We start from the raw sequence: 13,915 nt of genomic DNA, 5'->3' as shown, positions 1-13,915 counted from the left end.
TCTTTCTCTCTTTCTCTCTTTCTCTCTTTCTCTCTTTCTCTCTTTCTCTCTCTCTTTCTCTCTTTCTCTCTCTCTTTCTCTCTCTCTTTCTCTCTTTCTTTCTTTCTCTCTTTCTCTCTTTCTTTCTTTCCTCATATTAATAGTTTGAAAATCAATGCAAGTCTTTAGGCCTAACATAGGAGGGCGTCCGTCTTCCTCTGAAGTAGCATTTGTGGAGATGGTTACTACTCTTCTGCTGCACTTTTACCACCTACTATGAGCACAGCAATGGAAGTCCATTGCAAAAATGATGAGTTAATTAGAACTAGAAACTGTGGCAGTTCTTTGCCTCAAATGTGTTTTTCAAATTCACATTGTATAGATGTTGCATTCAGAATTGTTGTGAGCCCTGTTTTTACTGTGCTCTATTTTCCCCAAAAATCTTAGAGGTGAACATAGTACTGAACTGAAAAGAAAATTGTGTTTGTAGTTGATGTAAGTTCAACGATAATTTGATTTAAAATATATTGAAATAACTTAGCGTGCTCCTTAAAGAATTAATGAAATGGTATTAGAATGTGTCCAGTATTGTGCATACTAAAATGGTTCCCTTTCTTGGTTGCAATGCCCATTCATGCAGCTAAGGAAAAAATAAAGAAAATTATTTATGTATACCTTAAAAGCAAGTCTTCTGCTTTACGCAAAATGAGACTTTAACATTGCCTACAGTTGGTTTGAATAGTAAAAGAAACTGGAAACAAAAAAGTCCTTTGGAGCGCAGTTCAAGGGGGTCTGACACACTACAAGAAAGCCACATGACATCTGCACATTTTTCTGTACGTTAGCACTGGAAAGAGGATAGAATTACCAGGAAATGTTGCCCTGTGATTTCTGCATTGAAGTGGCTGCATCTGTGCCACCTGTTGATGACATGATTGGAGCATTAGTTCTTGCTCTGCCTTAGCACTATTGATAACTCTGCTTAACATCGCCACAGGGGAGGCTTTGTTGGAGGCTGCAGTCACTTTGCCTGAGCAATGGTGTACATTGGCTCCTCCATTCAACCCTTTTTTCCAACATTAGCGCATTTGAATGGGCCACCAGTGAAGCCATTCAGTGAGAACATGCACCGGGGCTCCTGGGTGGCCCGGGCTGCGCTGAGAACCCTTGTTAATGGACTGTGAGCCGCTGCCTATTGAGGTCCATGAACTCGGTGACCAAAGAAAAGTGAGACAAAGATGTCCCTCGGCAGAACATGTAGGTCAGCGCCGGACAAAGGCGGACATCAACCAGTCAAACCTATTTGATTACTGAGCTGAAAAGGGGACACCTACTGCCATGAGAGCGCCCTTCCCGCAGGCCTGGGCCACCCTCACCTGCATGCAGGCAGGCGACAGCCTGCCAGGCTCTGGCCCTGGCCACTGTGCCCCCACATGTGACAGCCTGCACAGCCCTGGCCCTGGCCTGTGACAGCAAACCTGTCCCTAGCCCCTGTGTGCCAGCCTGCCAGGCTTCAGCCCTGGACCCAGCCCACGCAGAGCCTGGCTGGTGCTGGGAAGGCCTGTGGTCAGGGTAGTCACCACTGCAGGTTGTTCGGAGGCATGCATTTAATCCTACTGTGTATCACTCGTATAGACATGTATAGTATATATGTGTTTGTATGTTTATACATGAGAAGGGGCAGCTAGTCATGACGGAAGTGCTGAATTAAACTTCTGTCATTGGTTTGTGCGTATGGTTTTTGATGAAGATTGATAATTTTTTTTTTGATAAATCTGTTTCAAACATTGACCACAAATCAGTGAAGTTGAAGTGGGAAGTGGCAAATGCTGTGTGTGTCACTCCTAAATAACAAAGTTGTGCCACATTACAATTGTGTCCTGTTGAAAGAGGATTTTCACTGAGGTTTGCCAGTGAATCCAAAATATTTGTCTCAGTTTTTTGTTTTGGTTCTAATTTATATCTGATGACATGAACAGCTCTAGGTTGTGATCATTAAAACTACTCTGTTAAGCCAGTCAGACACCAGGTAGTGAGACCTTCTCTTCTTAGTGTTAAGGGAAAAAGGCCGGGGGGAGCTGGCTCTATATGAGCTCTTTACTGGGCTAAAGCTAAAGTGGTCTGATTTGGATCAGTGGCTTGAAAGCCCTTACTTCGTTTTGAATAATGACAGTATGCAAGACTACCCCTGTCCTTGCATCTTTGTGTGCTCTCCCTGGAGTCCTTTGGGCAAGAGATTATGTTTCTTCATGCAGATTAACAGTAGTGCTGTGAGAAGCATTCTGAACCCCAAAGATATGTTGACTTTTCTAATTTGATGAATTGATGGGGATATGCCTTTTCTATTTACCTGTGAGGTTCTTCACCTTCAACCTTGTGAAAATATCACTCAAAAATTGTACAGGTGCTAAATGTCCCTCCCTGCACCTAGGGTTAACCACATATGTGCAACTTCACCTTCTATTTTCTGCACCTCATTTCCCACTCGCTTCAGGGGAAATCTGCTGGGACTGAACTGTATGTACCCAGAAAATGTAAACTTGCCTTGTAATCAATCTAACCCTTCCTTTTCTAGATCACTTCTTCTGTCTTCAAAATACAGAGGACAGTATGACAAGCTCTCAGCTTGTTGTAAATAACAAATTTGCATTTTGATTGAAGATGAAGGACAGAAGAGAAATGAGTCATTTTCTTTCCTTGACATTATAATACCATACAGCAAATACTCTCTACCAGGGTTTCTGTTTATTTTTGTGCTGTTTTTCTTTCTTTCATTTTCTTTCTTTCTTTTTTTTTTTTAAACCAAAATCAAGACAAGGCAGACCTAGCCTTAGAGACCTCATGGAGAAAACAGGAAGCATGTGGATGTAGATGTGGGGGAGGAGATTGTTAAAGCAGAAAGAATTAGTTGAAAAATACTGTGGGCAATTCAACTCCACACTTTCATTAATCTGAAATGCAGACTATGGTTTCAGATTTGTAAAACATAGAGTTGAAGTAGACAATACAAAGAGAGAATTTTACAAAGAAAAGATACAAAGCATAAAGTAGTCCTTTGCGAATGCTCAGTTTGTTTAAAAAGATGAGGAGAAAAACAGACCAAAATAAAGGAAGAGAGGCAACTAGATAAGGCCGAGGACCAGAATGGAGGAGATACCTGAGACTGATTTCCTCTGAGAAGATTAGAGAGGTTTAATGAAAAATATATATAGAGAGAGTGACAGGCAATACAGCCAGCAAACCAGCTGTGAATATTTGAGTTCTGGTTTCCTAGGCCTATTTTTTTGAAGATAACACTTTATTTCCCACATTACACAATCTTCCATGCTTTTGTATATCAAATCCAAAGAAGAACTCAGGCAGCTAGAAGGGCTGTGGAAGAATGAGCTAGAAGACTTACCTTGCTATATTTGTGATGGCTGCTAAGCAGGTCAGATGAAGTAAGATGCAATCATCTATCGTTTTATTTTCTTAAATGTAAACACAAAGAAACTGTATGTGGGGATATGTGATTCTGTGTGAGTAAATAATAAATATTCAAATTTGTTTTGATGACTGTGGACATATTAGAAACTTCAAATGCCCAGAAACAAAAAGCATAAGGCACTGTACCTACTTATTGCACAAAGAATCGGATTTCAGCCGTAGCAGAAAATAAAATTATTAATTTTCCTAAAGTGGCTAGTGAAGTCTATAATGCCACAAAACTAACTTGTTCAGAGTTGTTTGGGCATAGGGCAAAGCAGGGACATAACATTTTGCTGCTAATAGTAAAAATAAAGTGGTAACAGAAGCAATCAATCCAGTCTCTGGAGGGCAGCACGCTACCACCGCCTGTGTCTTAATGCAGCTGCCACATCAATTTACACATCCACTTAGAGAAATAATTGCTTCTCTTTCTAAGTCTTCAGATAACTTGGTTTGATCTCTGTAGCCATCATAGAATAAATACTTTGCATTTATTTTTATATACTGGTTATAGTACTATGTTACTTAAAATCTTGTGACTTCACAAAAAAAATTATGTTTTATGTGTGCTCTGCATTATCAGTTTAATTCTTCTATTATACTTATTCAAATACTCTTATCTCCTGTGATTACCCTCTGCTATAAAATGTGATATAATTACCTTGATCAAAAATGGTTCTGGTCATTTTTCCCCTGCTTCTTCCCATGTTGTTTCCATTACTGTATAGGGTCCTGACTTGTGCAAAAGCAGTCATTTAGAAAGGATGCTTATTTTTAACTTCTTGCCAGGTGTTTTCTGTACTGGATGTTATGGGATCTCTTGTGCACCCGTTACTGGACTCCCAGAGGGGCAGGTTATCTGCTTGACACTCCACACAAGTGCCCATAAACCCATTTAGAATCAAATGGATCTATGGCATTCCCACATATTTTATTCTATTGTCTTACCAGTAATAGAGAATTGTGCAAGGAATAAAGGAGAATCTGGGGACTAATTTAAGTCACATTATTTTTTTTCCTTAACAACTGTCTTTAACAACTATGTGTGATATAACTGAAAACAAGATCAGGAGACTGAAGAACAGAATTCCCTTTTATCCTTCAATATGTTTTAAGGTAAAGCTATAAAGTAGTATAAAGCAGCATCCTCAGCATCCTTTCTGTAGCTAGTAGATGTTTGGACTCTTTTTTGAGTATTAATTATGGTTCTCAAACCCAAAAATTATCACATGTGCATACCCTCTTATTTTTGACTGAGAATTTTTATGCCCAATAGTATAGTTACTATGGTTGAGGTTTTGTTTTGTTTTGTTTTTCTCCCTCCTGCCCCCCTCCTCCCCACTGAGAAAGTTTCAAGAGAAAGGAAAAGCTTTGCAAATTCGAGTGCAATTTGATGAATTGTTTTTGGATTAATACAAATTTCAAGGTGATAGGTAGCATTCACAGGAACAGCAACAAGAAACCCCCCTAATCTATTTGCAGTCAGTAACCAAGACTCCCAAGAAGAATGTATAAACCTACATTGAGATCTCCTTGTTGTTTGATTTGGGAAAGAGGTTGCAACCCATTTCGCCTGTGTCCCTGCTTTAACAAGCAGGCCAAAAATGTGTGTTTTAGAGTAAAAATCTATCCTGCTTAAAGCTGATTTTTCTGTATGTTACAAAGTATTCTAAATACCTATTGAACATAAAAGGAGAGAGATTAGCAGTCAAGTCATTGTCCTGGGACACTGGTGTTTAAGCCCTTGTTTTTAGATACTATTTTTACTATTATTTTTTATTTATGAAACACAGTGTCTGCAGCTAGAATGACACCGGAATGTATCTGTTGGGTTCTCTGAGGACTCCTTTAAGAGACTCTTTTTGTGAGAAAGGTAGACCTTAGTTTGAAAGTTGTTCTCTGAATTGGATAGACAGAGGCTGAATCCTGTCCATGACTGGCCTAGTCAGTGTTGAAGCACGGTGTTGGAGTCTGTCTACCACTGTCTCTTTCCATGTTTCAGGATTCTATTAAAATGTTGGCTTTAATCTACAACGTGCACACATATTTAAGAGTATGTGTGAGTACCAAGTGATAGGTTAAATATAGAAATATATGTTTAATTTTTCAAATTGATTCTGAATGAAATGTGTGCTTAGTCTTACTAGTAACTACAGTGTGGTCTAAAATACATATATATGTATGTATATAAAGAAAATGGAATATAAAATGCTGGATTAATCATTTCTAGGTGCAGAGGGATGCTGTGCATTTCCTTTGAAAGTTAGATTGCTTTCGTAAGCTTATAAAGGACACACTGCTTAATAATTATTGTTGTCAGAAAGTGGGAAAGATGAGAGAGATCTGGGACAGTCATTGTGAACAAACAAAAGATAATAATACTTTGCTTAGCATTTTATTAAACATTCAGAGGTTGAGAGACCAACTTCTAATTTGGGCAAAGGTTGCCACATGATTGAATAAGACCATTTAATTTTAACATTCATTTCTACAAGCTCAAGCAACATTGAAGGGGTTAATTTGCAGTGCATAATCAAGGCAAAGAGACAATGAACCATGTTAACTAACAGACTATTAATGCCACTAGCTTACATAGCCTCTGTGTAATACTCAGCCCTTCTACTAGTTGGTAACCCATGTGTCAGGAGTGCCACAAATTCTGATACTTATTCTTCAGAATCTTTAAATCTGTCATTTCAATAGAGAAGTCATTCTCTTTTAAACAATGTGACATCCTCCTCCCTGCCTTCCTGGATAGCTGATTTCATGCTTCTGGTCCATAAGTTCTTCTAAGTCATCTTTCACATTGATTTTAATACATCACTGTACCCTCTAAATTCTTTACAAGGTTTATCACTGGGATGCTAGAAGCTGCCTGATACACTAATGCATTAAGGTATTTGCAAATACAGCTCAGATGTTGGGTGCTGTTGCCTAGAATTATCTGTCCTCCCATTTTGATATGAAACACAGAAGAAATTGTATAGAATATATATCTTCAGCATAACCATTTAATATGTGGTACTGCACTGAGCACTAATATATAAAAGCTGCAGTGATTTTCTTCAGAAAATGTGATAAACTCACTTACTATTTTATTAAAAAAGAAAACATTTCAATATGACAAAATTAAATTGAAAATAATTAAAAATGGGGTCATGTACACAGTTCTCCATCTTTTATTTTGTTCCTGAATGGCCATAAGAATAGCCCTCCTGTTGTGAGGGCAAGAAAGCATAAAAAATGAAGTGTGCTTTAAATGTGGACTTCATCTAGGCATACAAGCACAAAAATCCCCAATCTGAGAGCCCTCAAAACTTTGACAATTGTGGAAATTCTCAGTTTCTCATGGCCTGCTATGACAGCTATTATCAGACTTTTAAGGACAAATACTTTAAAGAACAAGCAAAAGCTCTAAGCTTCAATATAGCTCCATGGGACAGCTGCAGGTCTCTGAGCTTGGCCTTGACAGCCAGATTTGCCTAATCACAATCTCATGATTGTTAGTTGGTGTTATTCCAGGCCAGTACATAAGGCCCTTGAATATGGGAAAAAAAGGCATATAATGATAACCTAAATACCTTGATATATTTGGATTTATCTGAAGTGTAATTTTCATCCTGATTTTCCAAGGATTTATAAAATCTGATTTTATGAATTATTACAATTCAATCCTCTAAGGGTTTTACCACAAGACTTTTCTGTGTACTGTTAACTTCAGCTCCATCTTCCAGTAGTATCTATCTGACAGTAAACGTGGATCTTTGTTGTTGGGTTTTGGAGGGAGGTCTAATGCATGTAGGTTTACTTAGAATTTGCAACATAAAACCATATGTTTAAACACAGCAGCCAACTGGGGACAAGCGCGATAGAAATAAAGCCTTTATACATTTGTTGCTCAGCAGCGATCTGGGGCATAAAACTATACAAGAGCAGTTTTTAGACCTGTGGCCATAACCCAAGACTTCATCTGCAAGAGCATGTTGAGAACACGACTTAGAGTTGCAAGAGCACACATACAGTAAAGAAGATATTTTTAGAACCCATCAGAGAACAGAAGAAGGATGTATAAGGGGTCAGAAGCAGGGAAATAGGACTAGGGAAAAGGGAGGGGCAGCTGAGAACTTGGGAGCAAAAGACAGCAGTCAGTACTGCAGGTGATTCAGCAGTGGGAGGTGGGTAGCTTTCTTGGAAAGGCATTTGTAATGCCAGGTTAAGTGGAAGAAAGTAAACCAGAAGTAGTAATTCTGGTTAAAGTAGGATGGCAACAAATTAATTTCGTACTGAATTAACAACTTTTCAAGCACTAAATATGTGACACAAATTCTTCTGAATGCTTTATTTTCTTCTACTTTGCAAGCAAACCCACAAAATTTCCCAGTCAATCACCTCAAACTGCTGTTTGATGCTTTGTGCAACCCACAAATACTGTTTTTAATAAGCAGTAAGTAGAGACACAGAAAATGAGTATACAAGTTTCAGACACCTAAGTATGGTGTCTGCAAGATCTTTCCATCCTGGCTAGTCTGGGTTCCAGTTTGGCTCCAGCTAATGACAATGGCTTTGCTACTAGGCACACTTTTGGAAGGTGCAAGTTGTTAAAAGCTGCACATGGTAGTCTGGGGCAGCTGCCTGTGTACAGCCTATTAATTGGACTTGGTATTGAATGCATCATATCAGACCTCAAGCTTTAATTTAAATGGGTTTGACTGCCTTCTCTATCATGATGACAGCATGACATATTTTCATCTAAACCATTTGACTTTTCCTTGAATTTTATTTGCGGTAAGAAACAGTGATTTCAGAGGCAATCCTATGACTACTTTAATATTCAAAGTTGGCGTTGTAGCACTGACATATTATTTACTAAAAATGTATCAGCAAAACAATTTTTCATTCTCTGCTATTCATAAAATTGCCCTTGGTGTTAAGAACATTGATGTTGTTACAAGCGAGCAGCATCACGTTCACAAATGTCTAAATGTGTATGAAGACATGGAGTACAGGCTTTCTGTGGACTGTTTTTGGTAAGGGACAGGCTCAAACACAGCAGCCTTGTAAATATTCAGCTAGGAGTTTCTAGCAAGCTTTCACTGTCATCACATGCAAAAATAAAACTATTATTATTTTTTATATTTTTTTTACAAAATGTTCTGTGGTAATGTACAGAATGTGTGTTGATTCTGTGGCATGCTTTATCTTCACTCTAGTCTTTTGTTTATAATACTCTTTCCTTGTATGCTTGACTGTGGGTGTCAAGAAGGACAAAGACAAGTACTTTTCTGGGAACTCTAAATCCAGAGCTCCCCCGTTCCTCTGAGAGCCTCTTTTGGGAAGGGGTGGCTGAAATGGGCCGGTAGGCCAGGGCAATGCAACCTGCCCCTCTCTAAGCAGCTGTTTAATTTTGTTGTTGTTGTTGTTTATTTATTTATTGAACAGCTTTTTAAGAGCATTTCTGAGTTGTAAAATAAATAAAGTTGTAAAATGTTGGGAAAAGCTCAAGCAGCCTAGCTGTTTCCTTGGATGAGGGAGCCACCCTAATTAAATTCTGCAGTTTGAGAGTTGGGGAGGAAAAAAAAAAGGTGAGGAGCCAAAGCTTTAAGGAGCTGTTTGCAAGGCCAATGTACCAATTGGAGTGGGGCCTTCCCTTTGGGTCAGGGGCCCAGGTGGAGCTGATATGTCACTGCTTTCCTGGGAGGTGGTGTGGCAGAAGGGCACCAGCAGACTTGGCCCCAGCACTGGTGGCAAAACCAAAATCAGAGCAGCTGGCAATGACCTGGGGAGAATGGTGGTCTGGGCTGGCCGGGGGAATGCCTGGGGAGCTCCTTCTGCAGAGAACGTCATCTAACTGACTTCTGTCAGGGGGCAAGTGGTGGAGGTCAGGGAGGGAGGAGATGACACATGTCTGCCTCAACAGTTTCTTGCCTGGAGGAGATGGCATCAGAACAAGTGCTAGGTACTCTGCCAGGATGGTGGGTCTAGGGTTGTTTGTATAGGTTTTTCATTTTCCTTCTCTTCCACTTAAACTGTTTAAACCTGCCTGTCCCAGTCTCTGCTTGATGGTGAAGTTTTACTGTCAAGTACCCACATCGTCCAGTCAGGATGATATTTGATGAATATTTCCTTGTTCCGTCAGTTGCACTCTGTCCCTGTTACTGTGTTAGCAACTGTTTGTGAATTAGTAAATCTAGTGAGGTTTGGCAACCAACCCAAGGACTTACAGCAGACTTCTGTGTTCTGTGAGTGGAAGGAGAGAGCTGGGGATGTTCAGCCTAAAGAAGAGAGGGCTCTGGGGACACCTTATTGCAGGTTTTCAGTACATAAAGGGTGCTTATAAAAAAGATGGAGAGCAACTTTTTGCTTAGCCAGATAATGATAGAACAAGGGGGGGATGGTTTTAAACTAAAAGAGGGGAGATTTAGACTAGATATTAGGAAGAAATTCTTCACTCAGAGGGTGGTGAGGCACTGGACCAGGTTGCCCAGAGAAGCTGTGGATGCCTCATCCCTGGAGGTGTTCAAGGCCAGGCTGGATGAGGCCCTGGGCAACCTGGTCTGGTGGGTGGAGTTCCTGCCCAGTGCAGAGGGGTTGGAATGAGACCATCTTTAAGGTCACTTCCAACCCAAGCCATCCATGATTCTGTGATTGCTGTTTTTGTGAGATGATCTCCTGCATGGCCCCAGCAGACAGCTGCATTGGGACAGGCCTGAGGGAGGGCTGCGAGGTGGGTGCAAGGTGCAGGAGATGCTTGGTGTGGCACTGCTGTCAGGTGTCGAGTGGTGGCCTTTGTGTGCCAGGTTTCTACAGAAAGGCTCATTTTGAGTACTTTAGTGATCTGGGAACTGAACCTGGACCATGTTGCTACCAGTCAGTGGTCCCAAAAGGATTGCACATGAAACTGAATCCCTTCATTGAAACCCCTACTGAAGTTGATTTGGTTCTCTGGTAAGCATAGTAGGAGAAAAGACTAAAGACCTTCAGAATGCTCAGGGAGAGCTGCATTTGTTCCGTCGTCTGTCTTGCATTTTGTGGGCAGAAAAGTCTGGATTTTCTCTCTGATTTACTCATCTGTAGAAGTGACAGGAGATGCTTTGCCCCTGTTACCCTCTTTGATCTGTTCTGAGTCATTGGGTGCTGCCTGCTGAATCACCAGTACACCTTTCTCTTTTATGACTATAACCCTAATTTTTTCCATCTAACTCGTTATTTGATTTAACTTGTTGAACTGTTATTGAATTTGTACTATGTAAACATCTATCTGTGGGACTCAAATATGACAGAAGAGAAATCAATTAGGGTAGGAACAAAAACCATACTTGAGAAGTCTTGAAGGACACTCAACTATATTTAATATCCATTGTGGGCAAGGAAGCTCCTATAAGGTGACTGTTCCCTGACATTGGGAGTGTATTTACCATTAAATCATAATTGGAATACGAGATTGCATTTTATTATCCAGAACTGTTAAAATGTAGAAAGTTTTTTTTTTTTTTTTTTTTCTACCATAGGTCAGAAAGCTGTAAGATAACAAGGAGTATATTTTAAATACTTTTCTTCTGCATAATATATTGACACCAAACAGTATTATCCCAGGTTCGTCTGTATTCACAAAAGGGATGTATGTTTACTTGAATCTTTGAATTTGCATGGCATACATATAGTATGCAATCTTATAGAAGAAATATTTCCATTTTAGAATTCAACTTTTGTAACCTTTGGCAACATCTAGTATCAATGGCTCTTTGTTGTTTAAAAAAAGTGAAACTGTAAGCTATCCACAAGGATATGCAGGGCATTGCTATAGCAACACAGCCTCCCTTCCAGCACCAAGAGAGAAGTCATGAATAAAAGATGGGGTTCTAAAGACAACAAAATAGAAAAGGTTGTTTCAACCCTTCTAATACCTGACATTTGCAGTTATTTTGTTAAATGCAAACTAAAAAAAATGTTGGGAAAGGGCATGCCTTTGCTGAAAGTATGCATTTATATATTGGGAAGGTCACCAAGCAGATAGACACATTTTGCATTTATCAACTGAAAAGGGGGATAGAAATCAATAGCAGAAGAAGACAGCATGCAATTTCTTAAAATGTGTATATATACATAAAAGAAGCAATCACCTTAACTATCTGTCTGATCTGAAAAACAGTGGATGCTTACTATCTGAATTAACATAATGAAAATATAATGTTGGTAAAACACCACCCATTTTCTGGTCTATACTTGAATTTAAAAAAAAAATAAAATGGAAATTGTCCATTAGAGAAAGAAAAATTCTTACCCTCAATAAATTCATATTTTCCTTGAGCTGTATAGAGATTATAATAGAAGTGGAGCTCAATTTCATTTTTCTCTGTACCCTGCTCCACTTTCAGCCAGTTAGTATTTTTAGTGAAAGTGTTTTAATTAATGAATTAACTTCAAGGCAGAAGGACAGCAGCATAGTTTGAAGGGTTCTTTTTAAAAATGCATGTTATTTGTTACTGCATTTGAATTAAGACTAAAAGCTAAGGAAGGCTTTGTAGTAAAATTGTCCCTGGTCTTTAGTAAAATATTGTCTTACAAAATACTCTTGCCTTAAAAAAGTATTAATCATAAAGCACTGCATTTATCTATGATAAATTTATTTCCTTTAGTCATTGGAATCATTTGATGTGTATATCTGCACTTGGATTTATTCCATTTGAAATGATAACATCATGATAGATGACTGCCAAGTATGCTGGCAAGTTTTCACTGAGTTAATGTTACGTGGGAAGCAATGTGAATCAGTAGTGGTGTTATAAAAAATTGTCTATATGTGCTATAGCTTGGCTTAAAAGCTGTGAGACTCCCTTTAGTTCATTAGTTTTAGATCATTAGTTTTGTTAACCTTGGGGACACGCTTTGCCTGCACTGAGCTGCATCCTTTTGTCCACTGAGATGTATAAGTATGAAGAAAGTATGTAGAAGAGTATTGCTCTTCAACATAAGAAAAACAAATTAATTGCTACTCTTCCTTTTACTTTTTCTTTTTAATTTTTTTTTTTAAATTTTCTCCTCCCTCATCCCAATCCAGTCACTTTCCTGCACTCCTGCACTTTGAGAGATAGCAAGCAGAGATCTCATCTGAGAGAATTCTGATAAATGCTTTCATTAACTTTTTAGCTTTTACTGTTTATATGTGTTGTAAATTGTTCTTGGGCTTGCCAAAATAATGCCTTTTTTTTTTTTTTTCAAAAGCTCATTACTTTGTCCAGATGTGTCCACTTTTGCATCTGTGCTGCTGCATAGCTGCTGGTCATCGTCACTGCTCTGAATCCTCCACCTCCTTTGTTCTGCCCAATAGTTTCACAATATGTCACATACGTCGGCACTGAAAGCCTTTCTCTAGGGGAGGCTTGTGGCTCCTTCACAACCCTTGACACAGGAGCTGACACAGGAGCACCAAAGTTATCACTGAAGCCTTGTTACTTAGAGGTGATGAGCAATGCTGTTAAGCTCTTCAGGTGAGGTTTTGAGAGGCACGGTTCTCCTTGCTGACTTAAGTTGTTACATTAAAAATGAGAACAATGAGTGTACTGCTTAGATAAATGCATTAGTCAACTGTCTTGAAATAGAGACCTTTTCTGAAATCTCATTGATTTTTCTCTCCTAAAATTTTAACATTTAGTGACTCCAGTCACTGAGTAAGTTTTTGGTTCATCTGTCAATGTCTGCAGGAAATAGATAACATTAGCAAAATTAATTTCTCTGTCTCCCTGCAGAATTCTGGTTTGGTAAAAGAGATTGATCGTAAGGCAAGCTCAAATGGAAAAGACCTGTATTTAATCATTTAGGAAATATTCACCCAATAAATTTGTCCTGGTATGGACATCTGAGGACGTTCTATTTTGACAATACTTCAGAGTTATGTTTTATCCAAAGGAATATCTCACCATTGTCTACACATATGCCCTTCAACTACACTATTGAAGTTTTTCTTTTTTCTAAAAGAAGAGAGATACCACCCATCCAGCTTTGTTCAACGAGATTCTTTTGTGACAACTATTATTTTGATAACTTGCAAGGCAAGGCTAAGTGAAAAGGCAGAATATCACTGACAGGGTAGGGGTAGGGAATTAAAATCTGCAGTTGCTAGCATTCTGATCAGAAAAACTGTGTGGTATATTTACCATGAATAGTTAGCAAGATGATCACATGCCAGTTGTTAAGGGTATTTTAATACCATTTTAATACCATTTGTTAGTTTCATAGTGATTCCTTTTTCCCAGTCCTTCAGGTGACTGGTATGCTCAGACACAGGACTGCCATCCCAGATTCTCTTTGCCACTTTGAGCAAGATTGCAGTTATTTTATCCCTCCTTGCCATGCCTGCCATGTTACATTTTATTATTATTTTTTTAAATCCCCCTCAAAGATATTTCCTTGCACTGTCAAAATGATCCTGTTTTTTTCTATGCTGTCAAAATTTATTTTTGTTTCAGGC

Source organism: Oxyura jamaicensis, chromosome 5 (genome assembly GCF_011077185.1).
Source record: "Oxyura jamaicensis isolate SHBP4307 breed ruddy duck chromosome 5, BPBGC_Ojam_1.0, whole genome shotgun sequence".
Taxonomy (NCBI): domain Eukaryota; kingdom Metazoa; phylum Chordata; class Aves; order Anseriformes; family Anatidae; genus Oxyura; species Oxyura jamaicensis.
Note: the sequence above shows the minus strand (reverse complement) of the source record.